The sequence below is a fragment of the Pinus tabuliformis genome, chromosome 4_1 (assembly GCF_031772625.1).
Source record: "Pinus tabuliformis cultivar Carrire ecotype Pingquan chromosome 4_1, CPIR1, whole genome shotgun sequence".
Classification (NCBI taxonomy): domain Eukaryota; kingdom Viridiplantae; phylum Streptophyta; class Pinopsida; order Pinales; family Pinaceae; genus Pinus; species Pinus tabuliformis.
In genome coordinates, this window is record NC_142303.1 from 922,646,647 (window position 1) to 922,666,242 (window position 19,596).

A 19,596-nucleotide genomic window follows, 5' to 3' on the forward strand; every position below is an offset into this window, starting at 1 on the left:
GTGACAAAGGTGGAGAGATAGGTGGGATAGAGAGATGTGAAGTAAATTATCGAATGGATGAGAGAGAGGGGGTCGGGAGGGAGGGGATGAGAGAAAGGTGGGTATGGGATAGTAGCAAAGAGAGAGAGAGAGGAAAAGAGTGAGAGGGAGAGATAAAGAGGGATGGAGAGTGGGTGGTGAGAAAGAGAGAGAAGGGAGAGTGATGGAGGTATAAAGAGATAGAGAAAGAAATGGAGGTGGGGAGGGTGTGAGAGATAGATGGATAGAGAGAGAGAGAGGAGGGGGAAGAGAGAGAGAGAGTTAGAATGAATGGGGGGAGAGAGAGAGGCAGGGGAGGAAGAGAGATAGAGATGGAGGGGGTTTGCTATGAAGAAGGGAGGGATGTAAGGCTAAAAGGAGAAATAAGAAAATTTGAGTACCATACATTGAGATACAACAAGATTTGACTTTACTTTTTTGGAGGTGGGAAGGTAAGAAAGAAAGTTGGGATTATAGAGTTGCAGTGGAAAGCTAAGAGAGTAATAGGTTTATGAAAATCAATAACAAGAAAATTGAAGCTCATCATCAAAATGAAAATTACTTCACAACATATATGGAGAGAAATAATAAGAAGCGAGCAATTTTGGAAGTCAAGTTTGATGCCTTACAAGAAACTGTATCCATTGTAGCAATGGGAACACAATTTGGTAAGAGGACTTGGTAGTCCTCAATCCCCCATTACATTGCATTTATAGGCTCATTTAGATATGATGTTGTTTGAGGGAAAGTGGAAGTGCTAGTGCAAGAAGGTCATGCACGAGAGAGGAACATGGACAAAGGACCACATGACCAAATTCTATATCCTAAGTAAGTGTCGAGCGTGAAGCCCTCAATGAGCATCAACTACTATTATTTTGGTTTTATTATGTTTTGCAAAGTAATCTCTTAATGAAATTAAATTTAATAGACAATATAAAAACATATTCATCACAAGTATACAACTATGGTATTAAAGTTATAACAACCTTTGAAAATTAATTTTGAAAATTTTAAACTACATGAAATAACTTAAATAAATTCACTCTCTTTATATATATTTCTCACCTTAAATAAACTTATATTAAATATACCCTTCTTCTATATCAATACATTACAATAGAATGTTATTATTTCCTCAACATATAGTACTGATATTTTATACCCATTTTTATAATTTATGTTTTAGTGAAATAACTTGTTTTATTAAGACAAATTGTTTGCCCAACATTTTGGCGTTGTTGTCGGCGACGTTATTAAGGGTGCAAGAGCATAATTGGTGTTGTTTTCTTTTTATAGATGCATTATTCATGTGTGTGGTAGATGTGTCCCTAACTCTGAGGTTTTCGGGCAATAAGATGAGAGGTAAAAACCTGCACATTGCTTCGACAAACTGAAGCAGGCTCAACCTCATAAAGAGATAAGACATATAGGTTGCATTTCCTACAGTTTTGTTCCAAAAAAATTCATTCAAAGTAGGATTTTTTTTCCCGATGGACAAATCCATGTGCTAATAGAAAATATCAGCTAGATGAAGAAGCTTGTTGAGTAATGAAGAAATGGTGCTTCAAGGAATCTTTAAATGAGGAATTTGAAGCCAATCGTGAAGCCACAAGGGAAGAAATTGGTATTTTGTTTTAAATTTTTAAAAATTACATCATTAGCTCTTTGTCTTCTCAAGTGGATGTTTTGTAGGAAAAACAAAATCAGGTTGAAGTTGGAAAAGAACTTCTAATATCGTGCTCCTATTGTGGGAATAAGCACTCCCTGACAGAGTGTCCACTCAAAAATCTGAAAGTTTGTAGTATTTGCGAGGAGGATCACCCAATAAATCATTGTCCATCACTGCCAAGATTAAAATAAGTATTCAAGGAATCAAGTGAGGAGACAGAGCAACCATATTTTAGTGGCTCTAAGAAGCCATGACAAGCCCCACCACCAGGTATAACTCAAAACCCTTCTTCATTCTTTAATACTCGGACTAACATGTATGATTTCCAACAGATTTCTCAACAAATTTAGAATCCTACAGCTCCATGGAAAACTCCTATTCCTCCTTTAATTCAATACCCCACAGTATGCCCGCAATGACCCTATCCTGTGACTTAGATATTCTTGTGGCATCAAGGATGATATGGAGCCTCCTTTGTAGAGAAATTCCTTGTACAGACTCAACCACCTGTTCAAAAACAACAACTACAACTCCCATCCAATGCACCACCAAGTAATCATCCTCTATGGTCCCAACTACCTATGCAATGTAATCCAAATCCAAACAATGATGTTGTACAACAAGATGAAGCACCTTTCTTTCCCACTTACTCCCCCATTGAATGCAATGACATGTATTTCACATTGGGGTGCAGAGTGAGTTCAAGAACTTCCCCTCTTACCATAAAGCATAAAGAAGAGAATTCACCCTGGGAAGAAACCTTAATCCATAGATCATTAGAGGAACAAGACATAATTGGAAATTATCTTAAGAGTGTTGTTACAACTGATACTATTGTTAAAACAGTTGAAACTGATGTAACAATTGATACTGTTGTTGCTATTCAAATTTTTGTAACAATAGATGTTATAACAGTTGATGTTGTAACAATGGATGCCATAATAGTTGTGGTTGTTGAAACTGTTATTGTTGAAACTACTAAAACTACTCTTGTTGAAACTATTGTAACAATTGATGTTGTAATAACAAATGCCATAACAATTATCAATGTTGAATCTACTGAAGTTGTGACCATCTAAAGGGGAAAAACATCCATCATAAATGCATTTGTAACTCAAGGAGGGGGACAAAAACAAGGGACTTATGACCAAAATCAAAGGGAAGATTGGAAGGTTCACGAATAATATCAAGAGGAAATCCCAAGAATTTTATTTGATCATTCTTGTCAATTTGAAGAGAAGAAATCATCAGTGAAGAGCATATATTGGAGCCTGAGGTCAATGAATTTCTTTCATGCTTATCATCAGATGCATTGAACATTTAAGATAGCAATGAACAAGCCGTGGAAGATCTGCATAGCCTCACAAAGGGAGATACACAAACATTCTTTAGGGAACTAGAGAATCAAGGATATATAGATTACATTGAATCTTGGATCCGGAAAATTGTTAGCATACAATATTCCTCCATCATTCGTAAACTCTTAGCAACCTATCAATTAAAGCAATTACTTTTTCATGCTTTGTTACGCATTAAAGTTTATACTTCAAATATGAGTATGAATGCATTTCTATATCTGTTATGCACATGGTTACACTGGAAGTACTCCTACACTTGAAGTAGATCTTTCTTTCTTCAAGCAAATTAGGGTAGGATAGTATTAAAATATATATATATATATATAATCTTAAAATAAAATTGTTGCAAAATTCTTTGGTTTACATTGAAGGAAAAATTATATTTTTTGGGGGATCGTATTAGATCGTCATAAAATGTTTAGAAAAGGGAGAGTACAATATTCCAATTCTTCAATCACAAAACTATCTAGCAAAACCAACCAAACACTATTCAAAATATGAACCCAACAACAATACCGATCAAAGATAACTTTCCCAGCTTGTGGTCATCTACGGTCAACTATCACCTAAATATGTTGTCTCTTGTCAGACGAAACCCTAACTCTTGGCCGCACACAACAAATGATCATGCAAGCGACTAAAACATCTAGGTCAAATGCACATGCTTGCATGCGAGTGGTTGCAACTGAAATTTCTTTGTAGCATCCCTGCGACTGCAAACCAAAATCCTAATATGCACATGTCAGATTCAGACACTACAATATCATACTTGTATGATCCGAACTTAAACAGGAACGCAACAAATTACAGACATAATGATAAATACAAAGATGCAATAGAAATAACACTTCATTTCTTTAATATCAGAATACTGAAATATACCTACAAAAAAAATGGATATAAACTAGCTCGGGCGATGGAAAATTATCTCTGAGAAGAGATGTGGCAGCTACATGCGTCTGAACTATGTTACAATGAGGCTCAAGGGCCTATTTATTATTAAACAAATAGGGAAACCCTAAACAACCAAAACCGTAACCCAAGGAGATGGAACGCCAAGATTTTGTGGGCCCCGTTGGGGTTAGTTGGGCAACCAACTTCCTACGGCCATAACTTAGGTCATATTATCTCTGTTTGGCACGTATGATGCCTTGTTGAAAAGGTCTATCCAAGTACTACAGTATTTGTGATATTCCCTTGCCTATGGCTATGGGCCTGCTGCGGACCTAAAAAAAACGTCGTTTAGGGGGTTAAAACTGCTCCAGAAGTTCGGGACCTGAAAAACTGCTAAAAATAGTAAATGCTGAAATAAACAAGGAAACAGATGAAATTGACTGGAGGTCTAGGTGGAATAGGAAACTGGCCAACAATATCCACCCGGATAAGTCCTCCCTCCTTAGGAATCAATGGCCCCCATTACGTGCAGAGCCTCCATGAGGTGAGGAAATTTATGTTGAACTTGGTCCTTGGTGAACCACTTGCCCTAGTGAAGGAGTTGGACTGCTTTGACAACTCGATATAGTTGGATCCTCTGTTGGCAAGTGTTCTTGATCTGTGTATCCATGATTTAGCAATTGTGTCTTGTTCCATGTAGTCTGGGTTCAACTCTGTTGGTGTGAGTTGTTCTACAGTGTCGGATGTGTCCAACAATGGTGGAAAGTATGGTCGAAGGCGATCTACATTGAACACTAGGTGCAAACCAAGGAATGGTGGAATGTTGAGCTCGAAAGCATTGTCCCCCATAGCCTTGGTGATGGTGTATGGCTCATATCGGAGCAGGTGAAGCTTGCGGTGGGGTCTCGCAAGTCGCTCCTTCTACAAATGTAGCCAAACATTGTCGCCCACCTGGAACTTATGCGGAACCTGATGTTGATCATGGTGTTGATCGTACTTAACATTAGCTCTGTCCAATATATCATGGACCTGTTGGCAGATGCATTGAATGCACTCAATGAATTTGTTAGCTCTGTCATCTTTGGACTGGACGTGAGTCGAATCTACTTGAGTAGCTGCAAATGGTATGGCCACATCAATGGGACATAATGGTTGAAATCCCAACCCTACCTGAAAGGGGATATGGCCCATTGAGCTATGAAGAGCTTTATTGTAGATGTGATGGACATAGGGGAGGATTTCATCCCATGTGCGTGGATGCTTCGAGTTGTAGATGCACAGAATGTGTATGATCATCCCGTTGATGACCTCTGTTTGGCCACCAATTTGGGGATGGAAAGTCGTGGACTTAGTAAGTTTGGTATCGAGCATCGACCAAAGACTTAACCAAAATGCACTTAGGAATCTATTGCCTCAATCTAAGACAATGGACCGTGGGATCCAGAAGTATACCCACACTCGCTCAAATAAGAGTTTAGCAGTGGCCTCTGTTGTGATACTCTTCTTGCCGAGCACCATAATGGCCATCTTAGAGAATCTGTCGATGACCATGAAAAAGCATTTGTTGTCGTGCTTAGAAGAAGGAAGGCATGACATGTAATCCATGTAGATGGATTCCCAAGTTCTATTAGGAGTAGGAAAATGAGTATATAGGCCTTGCTTCTTGATGGTTGGTTTGGTAATGATGCAGGCAGTTCAGGATTTAATGTACCTCCCAACATGTAGAAATTTTGAATAATTTAACACATATTCAATGGATATTATCTTGATCATGTACTATTGCGGAATACATACACAATACATAAGCTCCTCTACTTTGATCATCAATATAGCAGCATCAATAACAATAAAACATCAAGAGCATTCACACATTAACACAGTATGTAACCCGGGGAAAGCATCTCGCTAAAAACCCCACACTGTCTGTATATTAATGATTGAGACCATGTAACATTACAAAGTACAATTCTTATCACAAGCAATCCAGTACCAGCTCCACCTATTACACACAATATAGCTAAGATCTGATCTCCAAATCTATTCCACTGCTTGCCTGCCTCCACTGCTCAATACCTGCTCAAGAATTAATGAGAATGGCTTACCAAACTCGTATTTCACCTCCAAAGAATCACTCACAATGTGTAAGACGTGAGAAGAAGTTACAAACTGGGAAAATACATGAGCAAACTCATTGGCATACTCAATCCCTTTGATTGTGCAAGATCTGATGCACAACTATAATCACAACTGATAGCAATCTGATTCTCTAACACCTGTCCCTGCTGAACTGAACATGCACTGACATGCAACTGAGTTAACTGATGTATTCTATAGTTGTATTATGAGTTAATAATTAGTTTAACAACTCATCATTAGTCTATCTGCAGTTAGACTAACTACAACTAGTTTAACCAAGTCAAACTGAACACAACTCCATCAACTCCACAATCAACTCCACCAAACTCAACTGATTGAGTTCTAACTGAAGTCATGCATGTAACAACTCAACTGACTCATAATAAAAGCGTACTTCCTTCTGACAGCTGCATGGGCCACATCTGTAGCTCAAACTGAAGTGCTCCAAGAGAATAAGATCAAGTTTATAGTCCAAATATTATTATGAGACAATAATATTTGACTTTTCTATTTTTGACAGCCAGTCTAAAAATAGACTTTGATCACCCACACTTTGGTCACCCACACTTTGGTCACCCACACTGTGATCACTCACACTGTGATCATCCACACTGTGATCATCCACACTGTGATCAAAAATAGAACTTGCGCCATAATTTGCCTGCGGGCCCACTTAGTGAAGGCGACTCTTTTCACTAAGCTCCATCATCTTGTTGCAATCTCAACACTCCCTCTCGACAAGATATGGATTATCAGCAACCCCTATCCTGCCTCGGTGGTACTCGAATTTGCTCCTGGTGAGAGCCTTCGTCAGAATATCAGCATCCTGATCCTCCGTTGGAATGTATGAAAGCAACATGATCCTCCGCTGCACACAATCTCTGATATGATGGTACCTGATGTCAATATGCTTAGATCTATCATGAAATACAGGATTAGCCGAGAGTTTAATGCAACTTTGGTTATCAGAGTAAATCACAGTAGGATCCAAATGAGAACCGAACAACCAACCAGGATCTTCCTCATCCATATAGCCTCGCATGCAGCCAAATTTGCTGCCATATACTCGGCCTCCGCTGAACTGAGTGCCACGGATCTCTGCTTCCTGCTGTACCAAGAAACTGTTATCGATCCAATACTGAAGACCCCTCCTGATGTGCTCTTTCTGTCCGTTGGGCTCCCTGCCCAATCTGCATCCGTGAAGCCACATAGCTTCACCTCATCCTCCTGTCTGTACCACAAACCATATCCCGATGTGCCTCTCAAGTAGTGCAATACATGCTTGCCCGCCTTCCAGAAGAGCTTGGTAGGCTTAACCATAGCTTGTGAAAGCTGGTTAACTGCATAGCATATATCAGGTCATGTATTGACCAAATACATCAGCGACCCCACCAACTTTCGATAAACAGTGGCATCCACTTCTTCTCCCGAAGTGGCATCCTCCTTCCTCCAACCTCCAGGAAGAGGAGTATCAACAGGCTTGCAGCCATGCATGTTGAACTTCTCCAGTATCTTCCGAGCATACTTGCCCTGAGAAACAAATAGTCCACTACTGCGCTGCCATATTTCCAATCCTAGGAAATAGTGAAGGAGGCCCAAGTCCTTCATCTCAAACTCTGTAGCAAGATCCTTCTTTCATGACAGTATCAACAGCTCATCACCCATTAGAATCAAATCATCAACATACAGTACAATGATAAGCAACTTACCCTCCACAACAATCTGGTATAGGTTAGGATCCGCCTCGCTCTTGGAGAATCCAAGTCCTGTGAAATAGCTGTCTATTCGTGTGTACCAAGCACGTGGTGCTTGCTTCAACCCATACAATGCTCTCTTGAGCCTGCACACATGCGACTCACTGCTGAAGACCTCAAAGCCTTCGGGCTACTCAATGTACACCTCCTCCTCAATGACTCCATTGAGGAACGCAGTCTTCACATCCATCTGATGAATGTGCCATCCCATCTGTGCTGAGAGAGCAAGAATCGTCCGTATGGAAGAATACCTTGCGACAGGTGCAAAGGTCTCCTCATAATCGATCCCCTCTATCTGAGAAAAGCCTCGGGCAACAAATATTGCCTTGTACTTCTCCACACTCCCGTCAGCTGCCTGCTTGACCTTGTAGATCCATCTCGAACCCACCACTGATTTCCCTTCTGGTCTAGGAACAATCTCCCATGCACTGTTTCTGACAATAGAATCATACTCTTCCACCATGGCGTCTACCCATGCGGGATCCTCCACAGCTTCCTCGAAAGAGGATGGCTCAGTCACAACACACTTGCTCATCAGAGCCATGTATCCAGTGTACCGATCAGGTGACTGTCTCTACCTGCGTTGGGTTGTAGGTGGTCCTACAACTTTCTCTGCATCTTGAGCCAGTCGCTCAGCTTCTGTCAAGCGCTTTCGCCCTCTAATGGTTGGCGCTGCATGAGTGGTCTCTTCCACTCCATGAACCTCGTCCTGTGGCTGATCCACGTCCTGAAGCTCTTCCTTAGGAACTAATAGCTCCTCATCTGTATGCAAGTGTAGCTCCCTCTCAAGTGAACACTTCATGGCTTTCTCCTCCTGAAATTTTATATCCCGTCGCACAACAGTTTTACCACTGTCCGGAAAATACAAACGATTGTTGTGGGGCGTATCAGTGTACCCCACAAATATCCCAACCTCTGCGGTCGGCTCCAACTTCTTCCTGGCATCCTTCGTCACATGCATGTAAACGTTAGCACCAAAAATCCTCAAATGAGAAAGATCAGGCTTCTTACCAGAATAAGTCTCCTCAGGTGTACTCATGCCAAGTATCCTATGAGGACAACGGTTCTGCACATAAACTGTTGTATTGCATGCTTCCGCCCCCAAGTGAAGGGGTAGGCCCTGATCATGCAACATTGCCCGTGCAGCACCCACAATCGTTCTATTCTTCCGCTCAGCTACCCCGTTCTGTTGTGGGTTATGGGGAGCTATGAGCTCTCTACGAATCCCTTCTGCCTTGCAGAAATCCTTGAACTCGTCCGAGATGTATTCACCACCATTATCGCTCCTAAGAGCCTTCACCTTCTTCCCCAACTCCTTCTCGACTAGTGCTTTGAATTCACATAACTTTGAATATGTCTCACTCTTCTTCTGCATGAAGAAGATCCAGCACTTACGAGAGAAATCATCAACAAAAATCACATAATACCTGTGTTTTGTTGTCGAAGCAACTAAGAAAGGTCCACACACGTCTGTGTGAATTCTCTCAAGGATCGTCGTGGCGCGACTATCCTTCTCGTGAAAGGTGGCTTTCACAAACTTCCCCAAAGTACACCCCTTGCACTGATCTAACTGCGCAAGTGTGCCTTTAGGAAGCCCTGTAGTGATCTGTTGTAGTATCTTCAAGGCTCCATGGTGAAGGTGACCCAATCTCCTGTGCCACAACTCGCCATCATCCCAGCTCACCAATCCTTCTACCTTGCCTGCCATTGCTGCGCATCCATCTACATGCAACTGATAAAGGTTCCTCACTCGAACCCCTATCTTCCGGGTCTCACCAGTTGTCTTGCTGCGCAGGAAAGCCTTTCCCTCGCTGAAAAAAACATCATACCCCTTGTCTTCTAACATCGCCACTGAGATGAGATTCTTCGTCAATCCTGGAACATGCATGACTTCCTTCAATACGAAGGGTTTACCAGACTCCCTCTCAAAGGAAATGGTACCGATACCGGTCGCACTGTATCTACCATCATCGCCCATCTTGATGTGCACTCCAAGATCTTTGTCCTCCAGATCAGAGAAAAAATCTCTATCTCCCGTCATGTGAAAAGACGCACCACTGTCCAAGAACCACACTGATCCCATCACACTTGAAACCAAGCATGCGATCAGTGAAAAATCAAGCTCAAACTGTGAGGCTAGAGCCTCTCCTGCTGAAGATCCAGCAGCCTGCTTGTTCTTCTTCTTCTGCGGACAATTAGTGGCATAGTGTTCGTGTTGGTGACAGTGAAAACACTTCACCTTGGACATGTCCTGCTTCTTGCCTTTCGCACCAAAATGAGAAGCTTTCTTATTCTTCCCCTTCTTTGCTTTGGCAGCCAAAGCGCAATTCTCTTCATCAGATACCTTTGATGAAGATCCATTCTCACCTTTATTGTTACTGAGTTTATCCTTGAGCGCCAGGTCTCTCTTGCTTTGGAATAAAATTTGCAATCCGTTGAAAGACATTTCAACAACACTGCTGCAAATTCGATTTCCACCAGCTCAAACTCAACTGCTTCCGATCTAAGATTCGTGAGAACAAAATATTTCTCGTACAGAGATTGAATGTATGGGCATTCACCAGATATCTCACCTTCCAAAGGAAGGATGAATCCAGAGGCTACCTGGCCCGATTACAGACTCTGCCTGAAGAAATAGAATGTGAACACTTCCTGAATAGTAGATCTGATGATCAATCCTCGCTTGATATCCTGTAAAAATCTCTTCTACAAATCAAGCAGCTCCGATACCATGTAGAAATTTTGAATAATTTAACACATATTCAATGGAGATTATCCTGATCATGTACTATTGTGGAGTACATACACAATACATAAGCTCCTCTACGTTGATCATCAATATAGCAGCATCAATAACAATAAAACATCAAGAGCATTCACACATTAACACAGTATGTAACCCGGGGAAAGCATCTCGCTAAAAACCCCACACTATCTGTATATTAATGATTGAGACCATGTAACATTACAAAGTACAATGCTTATCACAAGCAATCCAGTACCAACTCCACCTGTTACACACAATACAGCTAAGATCTGATCTCCAAATCTATTCCACTGCTTGCCTGCCTCCACTGCTCAATACCTGCTCAAGAATTAATGAGAATGGCTTACCAAACTCGTATTTCACCTCCAAATAATCACTCACAATGTGTAAGACGTGAGCAGAAGCTACAAACTGGGCAAAAACATGAGCAAACTCATTGGCATACTCAATCCCTTTGATTGTGCAAGATCTGATGCACAACTATAATCACAACTGATAGCAATCTGATTCTCTAACACCTGTCCCTGCTGAACTGAACATGCACTGACATGCAACTGAGTTAACTGATGTATTCTATAGTTGTATTATGAGTTAATAATTAGTTTAACAACTCATCATTAGTCTATCTGCAGTTAAACTAACTACAACTAGTTTAACCAAGTCAAACTGAACACAACTCCATCAACTCCACCAAACTCAACTGACTGAGTTCTAACTGAAGTCATGCATGCAACAACTCAACTGACTCATAAGAAAAGCGTACTTCCTTCTGACAGCTGCATGGGCCACATCTGTAGCTCAAACTGAAGTGCTCCAAGAGAATAAGATCAAGTTTATAGTCCAAATATTATTATGAGACAATAATATTTGACTTTTCTATTTTTGACAGCCAGTCTAAAAATAGACTTTGATCACCCACACTTTGGTCACCCACACTTTGGTCACCCACACTGTGATCACTCACACTGTGATCATCCACACTGTGATCAAAAATAGAACTTGCGCCATAATTTGCCTGCGGGCCCACTTAGTGAAGGTGACTCTTTTCACTAAGCTCCATCATCTTGTTGCAATCTCAACACAACATCCTGATGAAGGTTCGACCAATAAAAATACTTATGTAGTACTACCACTGCTTTCTCTACCCTGAAATGTCCAGTGACCTGACTGTAGTTCACCTCCCAAATCATCTTGGCATGCTCACTTGAAGGAACATAGATGTGTCCCAGGTGGCATAACAGTGCATCATGGAGGTGAAAATTTGGAACTTTCTTACCTTCCAGGAGTGTCTGGTATGTGCTGCCAAATTCTAGATCGCTCTTGTAAAGATGCGGCCACCCCGAAGTCTCATGCCCATAGGAGTCGAGCACAGTTATCAGCGCCATGGGTGGTGGTTGACTGAGGCAGTCTGCAACATTATTGGTGTTGTCCTTCTTGTACTTAATGTTCAAATGGAATTGTTGCAGGTATGTGGACCATTTCTGATGGTGATCATTTTGCAACTTCCCTTGTGTTTGTATGAACTACAGGGCTCAGTAGTCTTTGTGGATGATTGTTTCCCTCTTGTTGAAGCCTCGGATTTCTGTTGCTCCAACATGGGGGATAACAACCCGGTCTGGACCTTAAGATAGCTCCTTTTCCATTTGAAGTGGTGGCTTCGACTAGGGATAATGGGACCAGTTTCCCAGTGTGGGTTTTAAAATGAGAGTGGGTGGTTTACGAGTGATGCAATAGAATAATGATAACTTGAATAACCTATTCTATCATGCAAATCTCTAGCTAGCTTGATCTAATATAAACCCGAGTATTTCTAGGCGATCTACAAAGATATCTACTTGACATGTGATAATAAAGATCAATCACGCATAAAACAGAGATAATAACGTGTAAAGATAATTTCTTTGACTAAATAGTTAGTCAAAGAAATGTATAAATTATATCGCATATGTGATGATACACACACACACACACACACACATATATATGAAAATAAATAATCTCAACTATTATCATACAATAGTATAATTAATGCTTTAACAGAAAAAACATATCTCATATATAATTCATGAAAATAAAGTGTTGTCACTAATTAAACAAAAATAGGAATAATCACATAAGATAGAAGTACCATATATGTGAGGTTCTGCTCATTTGACTAATGACATAGATCAACTCCTTCATATCAAATTATCTTCCAAGTATACAAAAGTGCATCAACAAAGGAAAGTAGTCTGATATTTTAAAAAAATGATCATGTTCCATAATTTCACCAAAGCATTCACAAACTTACAATAGTGCATTCTTTGCAAATGTTTTTGATAAAATTATGGACCCTTCTCTAAATGCATGAGAAGGGTATAAATACTATTCTAATTAATGTTCAAAAATAGATTATACAAAACTTTGAGGAGGTTTCAAACATTCTTCCTCCTAACTAGTTAACTAACTCCAAAAATAAACAATGGCTTAATCAGCAGAGGCTATGATGATGACTTGTTGTCTGTCAGCTTGTCCTTCAAATTACATATATCGGTCATGGTTTGACTTGAGGAGGTTCCCCGAAATGTGTTCTGACCTGTCCTATGAAAAGCACATCTGTGAGAGGTGGCAGCATCTGCTGAGTCGAGTGGAGAGAGTAGTTAAGGGTCATGATTTGACTATGCAGCTTCACGAGGTATTTCCAACACGATTCCCAATTAGTCTTTGCCAACTTTGTGATTGCTTCCCTTTGAGTTTTTTCCCTTTCCTTCCACTTGTTATGCAATTCATTCAAATCGGGCAGTTCTTTCGGGTTGCCTTCTTTTACCAAGTTGGTGGAAAACAAAGTATGGTTTACCGCCTTTACTATATTCTTTAATACCCCGACCGCTCTTGCTACTACTAATTCGGCTTGTTTGATCCTTGCGTCCCAATCTGTGAAAAGAATGTCTTTGTGTGTCTCCTCAATCTCAGGCAGATTGGCTTTCCTCCCCTCTTCTATTTCTTGCCATTCGATGAACTCTAAGATTCTGGTGTTGAGATCAGTGAACTCATTTCTCTAGTCAATCACTTTATCTATTAGCTGGTCACTAGTGATCATATAAGGAGCGATATGTGACATCTTTTGGCAAAATTGTTATTGTTGCTTCAATAAGAGAGAATTAAGCTCTAGCACCTCTTTAATAAATTCCTCGATAGTAGGAACATCCTTGTATTTTTCCATAGCTTGTTGCAAGTCTTTGAGTTGCATATTTTTGGCCGATATGTCTGCCTCGTGGCTTTTTTTCAATACCTCCATGCTTTGTTGCAACTGGGCCAGCTGCTTAGCAGCATGCATGTCTACACTTGCCCTTTCTATTTCGAGCTATGCAATCTTTTCTTCTTTTTTCTTTCAACAAAAGAGATATTTCAGTGGCCTTGTCCATGGTAGCAGTTGCGTATGCTCCTGTAAACTGTGAAAATCTTGTCAAGTTTTCAAATGCGTTGGAAGGGACGTCCTTCCAAACTATGTCCATTTGCTCATTCCCAAGCAGGAGTTCAGGTGTCTCAATCCTTCTTCTTTTTCGTTGTCTCCTTACTACAACCTTATGTAGTGGGATGTAGAATACGTCAAGAGGAGGGATTTTAGTTACTTCAAAACAATTTTCGATGTGGGCAGAGTGGGGATGATTTCAGTTTGCTGAGACGTCGTTGCTTGCTCGTCCATCAAGTTAGAGTCTGCATTCTTCTGAACATGTAGAGGAGTTTGATACTTTGTATTTTCCTAAGCATCTATCATCTTTGGAGTGTCTTGTAATTTCTTATTAAATTGTTCACACTCCTATTCCGGGCTGCTGCCTTTGATCTCCGAAACAATTTCTTTGGGTGGGGTACTCATACCTTGCTTTTTGGTTTATTTCTTGCTGGATTCTACAGTAGTCTCAATGTCTTGGACCTTATCTATGTTTAGTGTTTTCCCTGTATCTGCATGAGACTTTAAGCGAGAATTAGGTGCCTCTGCTCTGAATGACCCCATGAGTTCCATTCTCAAATTTCTGAGTTTCCTATCTTCAATGGTGAGGTTTTCCACCACCCACCTGATTATATCAATGTATTGGAGGATTTTAGCTCTTGCTCTATCCTATGAAGGAAAGAACAAGCAGCATCCTTAAATTGGAGTCCCGAAGGTCTCATTGAGTCAGTTGTTTCTCTTGTGACAGTAAACTTGGAATGCTCATCCTCAAGCCTATTGTATATCACCTCCCAACTTGTTGCACCTTCGTTAGCGCTGCAGATCGTATCAAAGAATATAGGAGACATTTATGTAAGCTCGGACTATGCAATGCTCAGTTTTTTCTATTTCTGCATCACCTTCCACAATGACATATCTTTTGTAGCTTGCCTGAAATGGACGAGATATATCAGCGCAGAAAATATTGGGAGATTAATGCTAAAATCTTTGTGAAAAGACTTGAACCATGGGAAGATTTCAAATAAGATATTCAACATTAACTAGCCATAACCTGTTAAATCATTACCTCTCCTCGAGTCGCTAAATATTAATTACCCTGTCAAACCGTTCATTATTATATTTAAAACACAGTTACTTCCCACACGTGTTGCCTGATTCGCACATCGCAATTTTTAAAACAATGTTATATAATGTTACCTATTCATAATGCGAAATGCGATTGCGGATATCGCAATATCGCATTTCGCAAATCGTTGGCAGATGACATTGTGGCAGGTCTTTTTACTTGCGACTTTCGCGAAATGCGATTTGCGATTTCTTAAGGGGTTTGTTGGGTATGTCGCAACGGGAGGATTGATCGCATATCACAATTTATTTAAAGTGTTTATAATCATCACAAAAAAAATGTGATTTGCGATCTACGATGGGGATCCTAAACTTGGATGGTTCTAAGAGTTTTTTCAAGGCGATTTCTTAGAGTTAGGATTTATTTTCTAAAGACTAAAAAAATTAAGAAGGGTCCCCATTTATATGTCTAACATTAGCTTTTATTATACATAAATGGGGGGGTTGTTTCATAGTACAACAATTGGCGATTCACTTGGGAGAACCAGTTATCTCTGATTGGTTTTCTGAAATTTCTAGAACTTTCAAAGTAAGAAGATTTATAGGAATAATAATTACATAAGTTATAAAGTAAACAACATTTCTCTAGAATCATAATCACTTACCTAGTCTATTTATTCAACTACTTTACCCTTTATAGTGATAAAAATACAAATGCCTTCTCTAGTCAATACTAAGATTTTAAAGAGATATAGCAGGTGTCTTTCCAGATATTAGTTTTTTGGTTTTTTACTCATTTATCACAGATAGAGCCTTTGTTGCCAACAGGCATTAATAGCCTCGACAGGGTTATCTTTTAACCAACAATGATTCCTTGTGCCATCTGAAGCAATTTTCAAAATTCAAAATGATATTCACTTGCTTCCAATCTCAATTGGATTTTGACTTTTTCTTTTTGTTTCTTAAAATACATTGTCTAGGCTTGGTAACCTAATAATGACAATGCCACTCACTGGTTGTAACTAAACTTAACAAGATGGCTCTTGATGAGACCCCTTGTCCTTTGATTGATTAGATCATTGGCTATTACCTTGTTTTTGTATGCAATTTTGGTAATATTGGTTTAATTATTTCCCTATGATCATCGTAAACAAGCTCATAATGAGACTTATTATCTTATAAGTATTTTATATTTTAGAATTACACTCTAAAAAAAAGAAAATTTTATCAGATGGGGTGAATCATTGGTTCATTTAAGAGTTTTGGATGATAATGATAGAGTTTTAAAATACTGATCTGCAGAAAGTCCTTACTAGGTTAAAGATTCTTTTCTTGACTAATAACATCACATCTATACTTTTTAAAGGTAAGAGCTTGTTCATAGAATAAATATTTTAGCAAGATCAATTTTTTCGAAATAAATCAGGCTCACTCTAATACTCAAATGTCCTAATTATTTCTTTAAGTTTTCCTACTTATAGAAATCAAAAATCAAAAAAATTATCAAAGATTTATTTTGAAAAACCAAAAGTAAATACTACCTAACTTTTATTTTCCTAAGAATTCTAAAGGGAATATGATACAAAATTAGAAGAGGTTATCTTCTAGGAAAAGTATTTCTTGAGAATTTTCCCATTAACGGGCAAGGAATCTGTCCTTCCTGATAAGTCTTGTAAAAGAAATGTTGATTGACCAATTTTATTAATGACTTGGAAAGGGCCAAGCCATAGTCTTTGGAATTTGGTATGTTTACCTTTTTCCTCGTGTGCTTTGTCCCATTTCAAAACCAGATCACCTACTTCAAAAGTTTTATGACTGGCAGAGGTTGTATCAAAAGAGGCTTTGACTAATTGCTGATGATGGAAGTGGGTTGCTTTAGCCTTTTCTCGTTCTTCCTCTAGTTTAAGAATCTGGAATTGTCTTGCTTGTAGGGAGGAGGAAGGGTTTTCATTAATGAATTGCACTAGGACGAGAAATGGAGTTACTATGCTTGTGGGGAGAACAACTTATTTTCCATAAACTAAATCAAAATGAGAAGAACCAATGGAGGCCTTCTGTGTCTGCCCAAAGAGCAAATGTCAATGCTTTGTGCCAATTCCTATGATTTTGGTCAATAGTCCTTTTGATGATTCTGATGAGGTTTTTGTTTGTCGATTCTGCTAGTCCATTACCTTGTGGATAATAGTTGGCTGAATACTTTAACTTAAAACCTCTTTTCAAAGCAAATTCTACCATTGTATTTCCAGAGAAATAAGATGCATTGTCAAACATTAAAGCTGTGGGTAAGCCAAACCTGGTAATTATGTACTGATCAATGAAGTCCGTAATGATTTATGTATTAGCTATCTTTAGGGGGATAACTTCCACCCATTTTGTAAAATAATCAGTAGTTGTAAGGATGTATTTGTGCTGCTTGGAAGAGTTAGGAACAATCTCACCAATTATATCTAATCCCCATTATTCGAATGGTTGTTGGATGTTCACTGGTTGCAAAGGGAATGTTGGCTTCTTTTCTCTTCCAGCTACAGTTTGACAGGTTTTACACTTTCTTGCATATTCATGTGCATCCTTGAATAGTGTTGGCCAATAATAACCTGCATGGAGGATTTTGTGAGTTGTGGTATTTCCTCCAAAATGTCCTCCAATTGGTCCATCATGTAATTCCTGCATGACCTTTTCAGCTTCAGGTTTTTCTAAGTATCATAACAATACTGGATCATAATTTTTTCTAAACAATACATATTTGATTAATTCATACTGATTTGATTTCAACCTTAAAGCACGCTTTGTTTTATAATTGAGATGTATAGGGGCATATCCATTCTTCAAATAAAATTTCAAATCAGCATATTGCGATTGTGCATCATTGAGGCTTACCTCTTAAATCTGCACTTCATTACCTTGGCCTTCTTCTTCTGATATATGAGAAGCTCCAACCAACATCCTGCAAAAACCTTGGCCCCTAACAATTTTAACTGGCTGGATTTCTACATCATATTCTTGAAGTACAATAACCCAATTGGCTCTTTTCTCCCCTACTTCTCTTTGTATCAATAATTGCCTTACTGTAGGGTAAAGTACCACTATTTTTGTATGGGTTTTAAGAAGAAAAGGTCTAAATTGTTTCAAGGTTTTAAAAATAGCAAAAGCCTATTTTTCAATAGCTGAATAATTTAACTCGACACCTTGCAAGTTAGAACTGAAAAAAGAGATGGGTACCTCGATATTTTGTTCACTCAGCTGTGTTAAAACCATTGCATATGATGTATCGAATGAAAAAGTATATAACACAAAAGGTTTGAGAAAGTCAGGGCTTGTTAAAGAAGGAGCATTGATAATGGCTTTTTTAATCAACTCAAATGATTCTCTTTCATCTTTGCCCCATTTGAAGACTGTGTTTTTTATTATCATTGCTTGAATATAGGACAATCTGTGAAAAGTCTAGAACAAATCTTTTTACAAAATTAATTTGGCCTATGAACAATTGCATGGTCTTTTTATTATGTGGGAGAGGAATTTTTTCAATCTCTTGGACTCTATCAGGATCGATGTAAATCCCTTTCTTGGACACTATAAATCCAAGGAGTTTTCCTTCTGGTAAAGCAAAATAAGATTTTTTTGGATTTAAGGAAATGCCATATTTCTTGCATCTTTAAAAAATATGCTTTAGGTCATTTAAATGATTGTTTCTATCCTTAGAATAGACTGTGATGTCATCTAGGTAAATAACAACTGATTTATTAATCAGACCTTTGAAAGCAATGTCCATAGCACGTTGAAATGTAGCACCTGTGTTTATGAGTCCAAAAGGCATCTTCTGATAAGCGTATGTTCCCCACTTGGTCCTGAATGTTGTCTTTAATCTGTCATCTAGATGTACAAGAATTTGAATGTATCCTGAAAATCCATATAGAAAAGACATTAATTCGGAACCTGCAACTTATTGTAGTATCTGTTCCATAGTCAGCAGAGGAAAGTTATCCTTCTGACAAGCACTATTTAGATTTCTAAAATCAATACAAATCCTAATATCACCATTCTTTTCCTTACAGGGACCATATCAGATACTCATTTTGAGTTTCTAACAGGAAATATTATTTTGGCTTCGAGGAGCTTGTTCAATTCAACCTTGATTTGACTTTCAAGATTTGGGTGAATTTTCCTAAGCTTCTGTTGTAATGGCTTTTCATTTGAAGTCATTGGTATGGTATGTTGAATTACAGAGGTATCATAGGTATTAAGATCTGCATAATCCCAGGCAAAGACACCTTCATACATTTTTAACAACTTAATGAATGATATCCTTTCTACAAATGATAAACCAAGACCTAGGTTGACATTTTGAGGTTTTTCAGTTGACCCTAGGTTTACCACTTCAAATCTCAGAGTGGAACTCTGAGTTTTGGAGTTTATAGTTTTCTTTAATCTATCCTTTAAATCATAGAGATCTTCCATCTCAACTACAGACTTCGAAATTGGGTTTTGATCTTGTTTATGGTTGATTT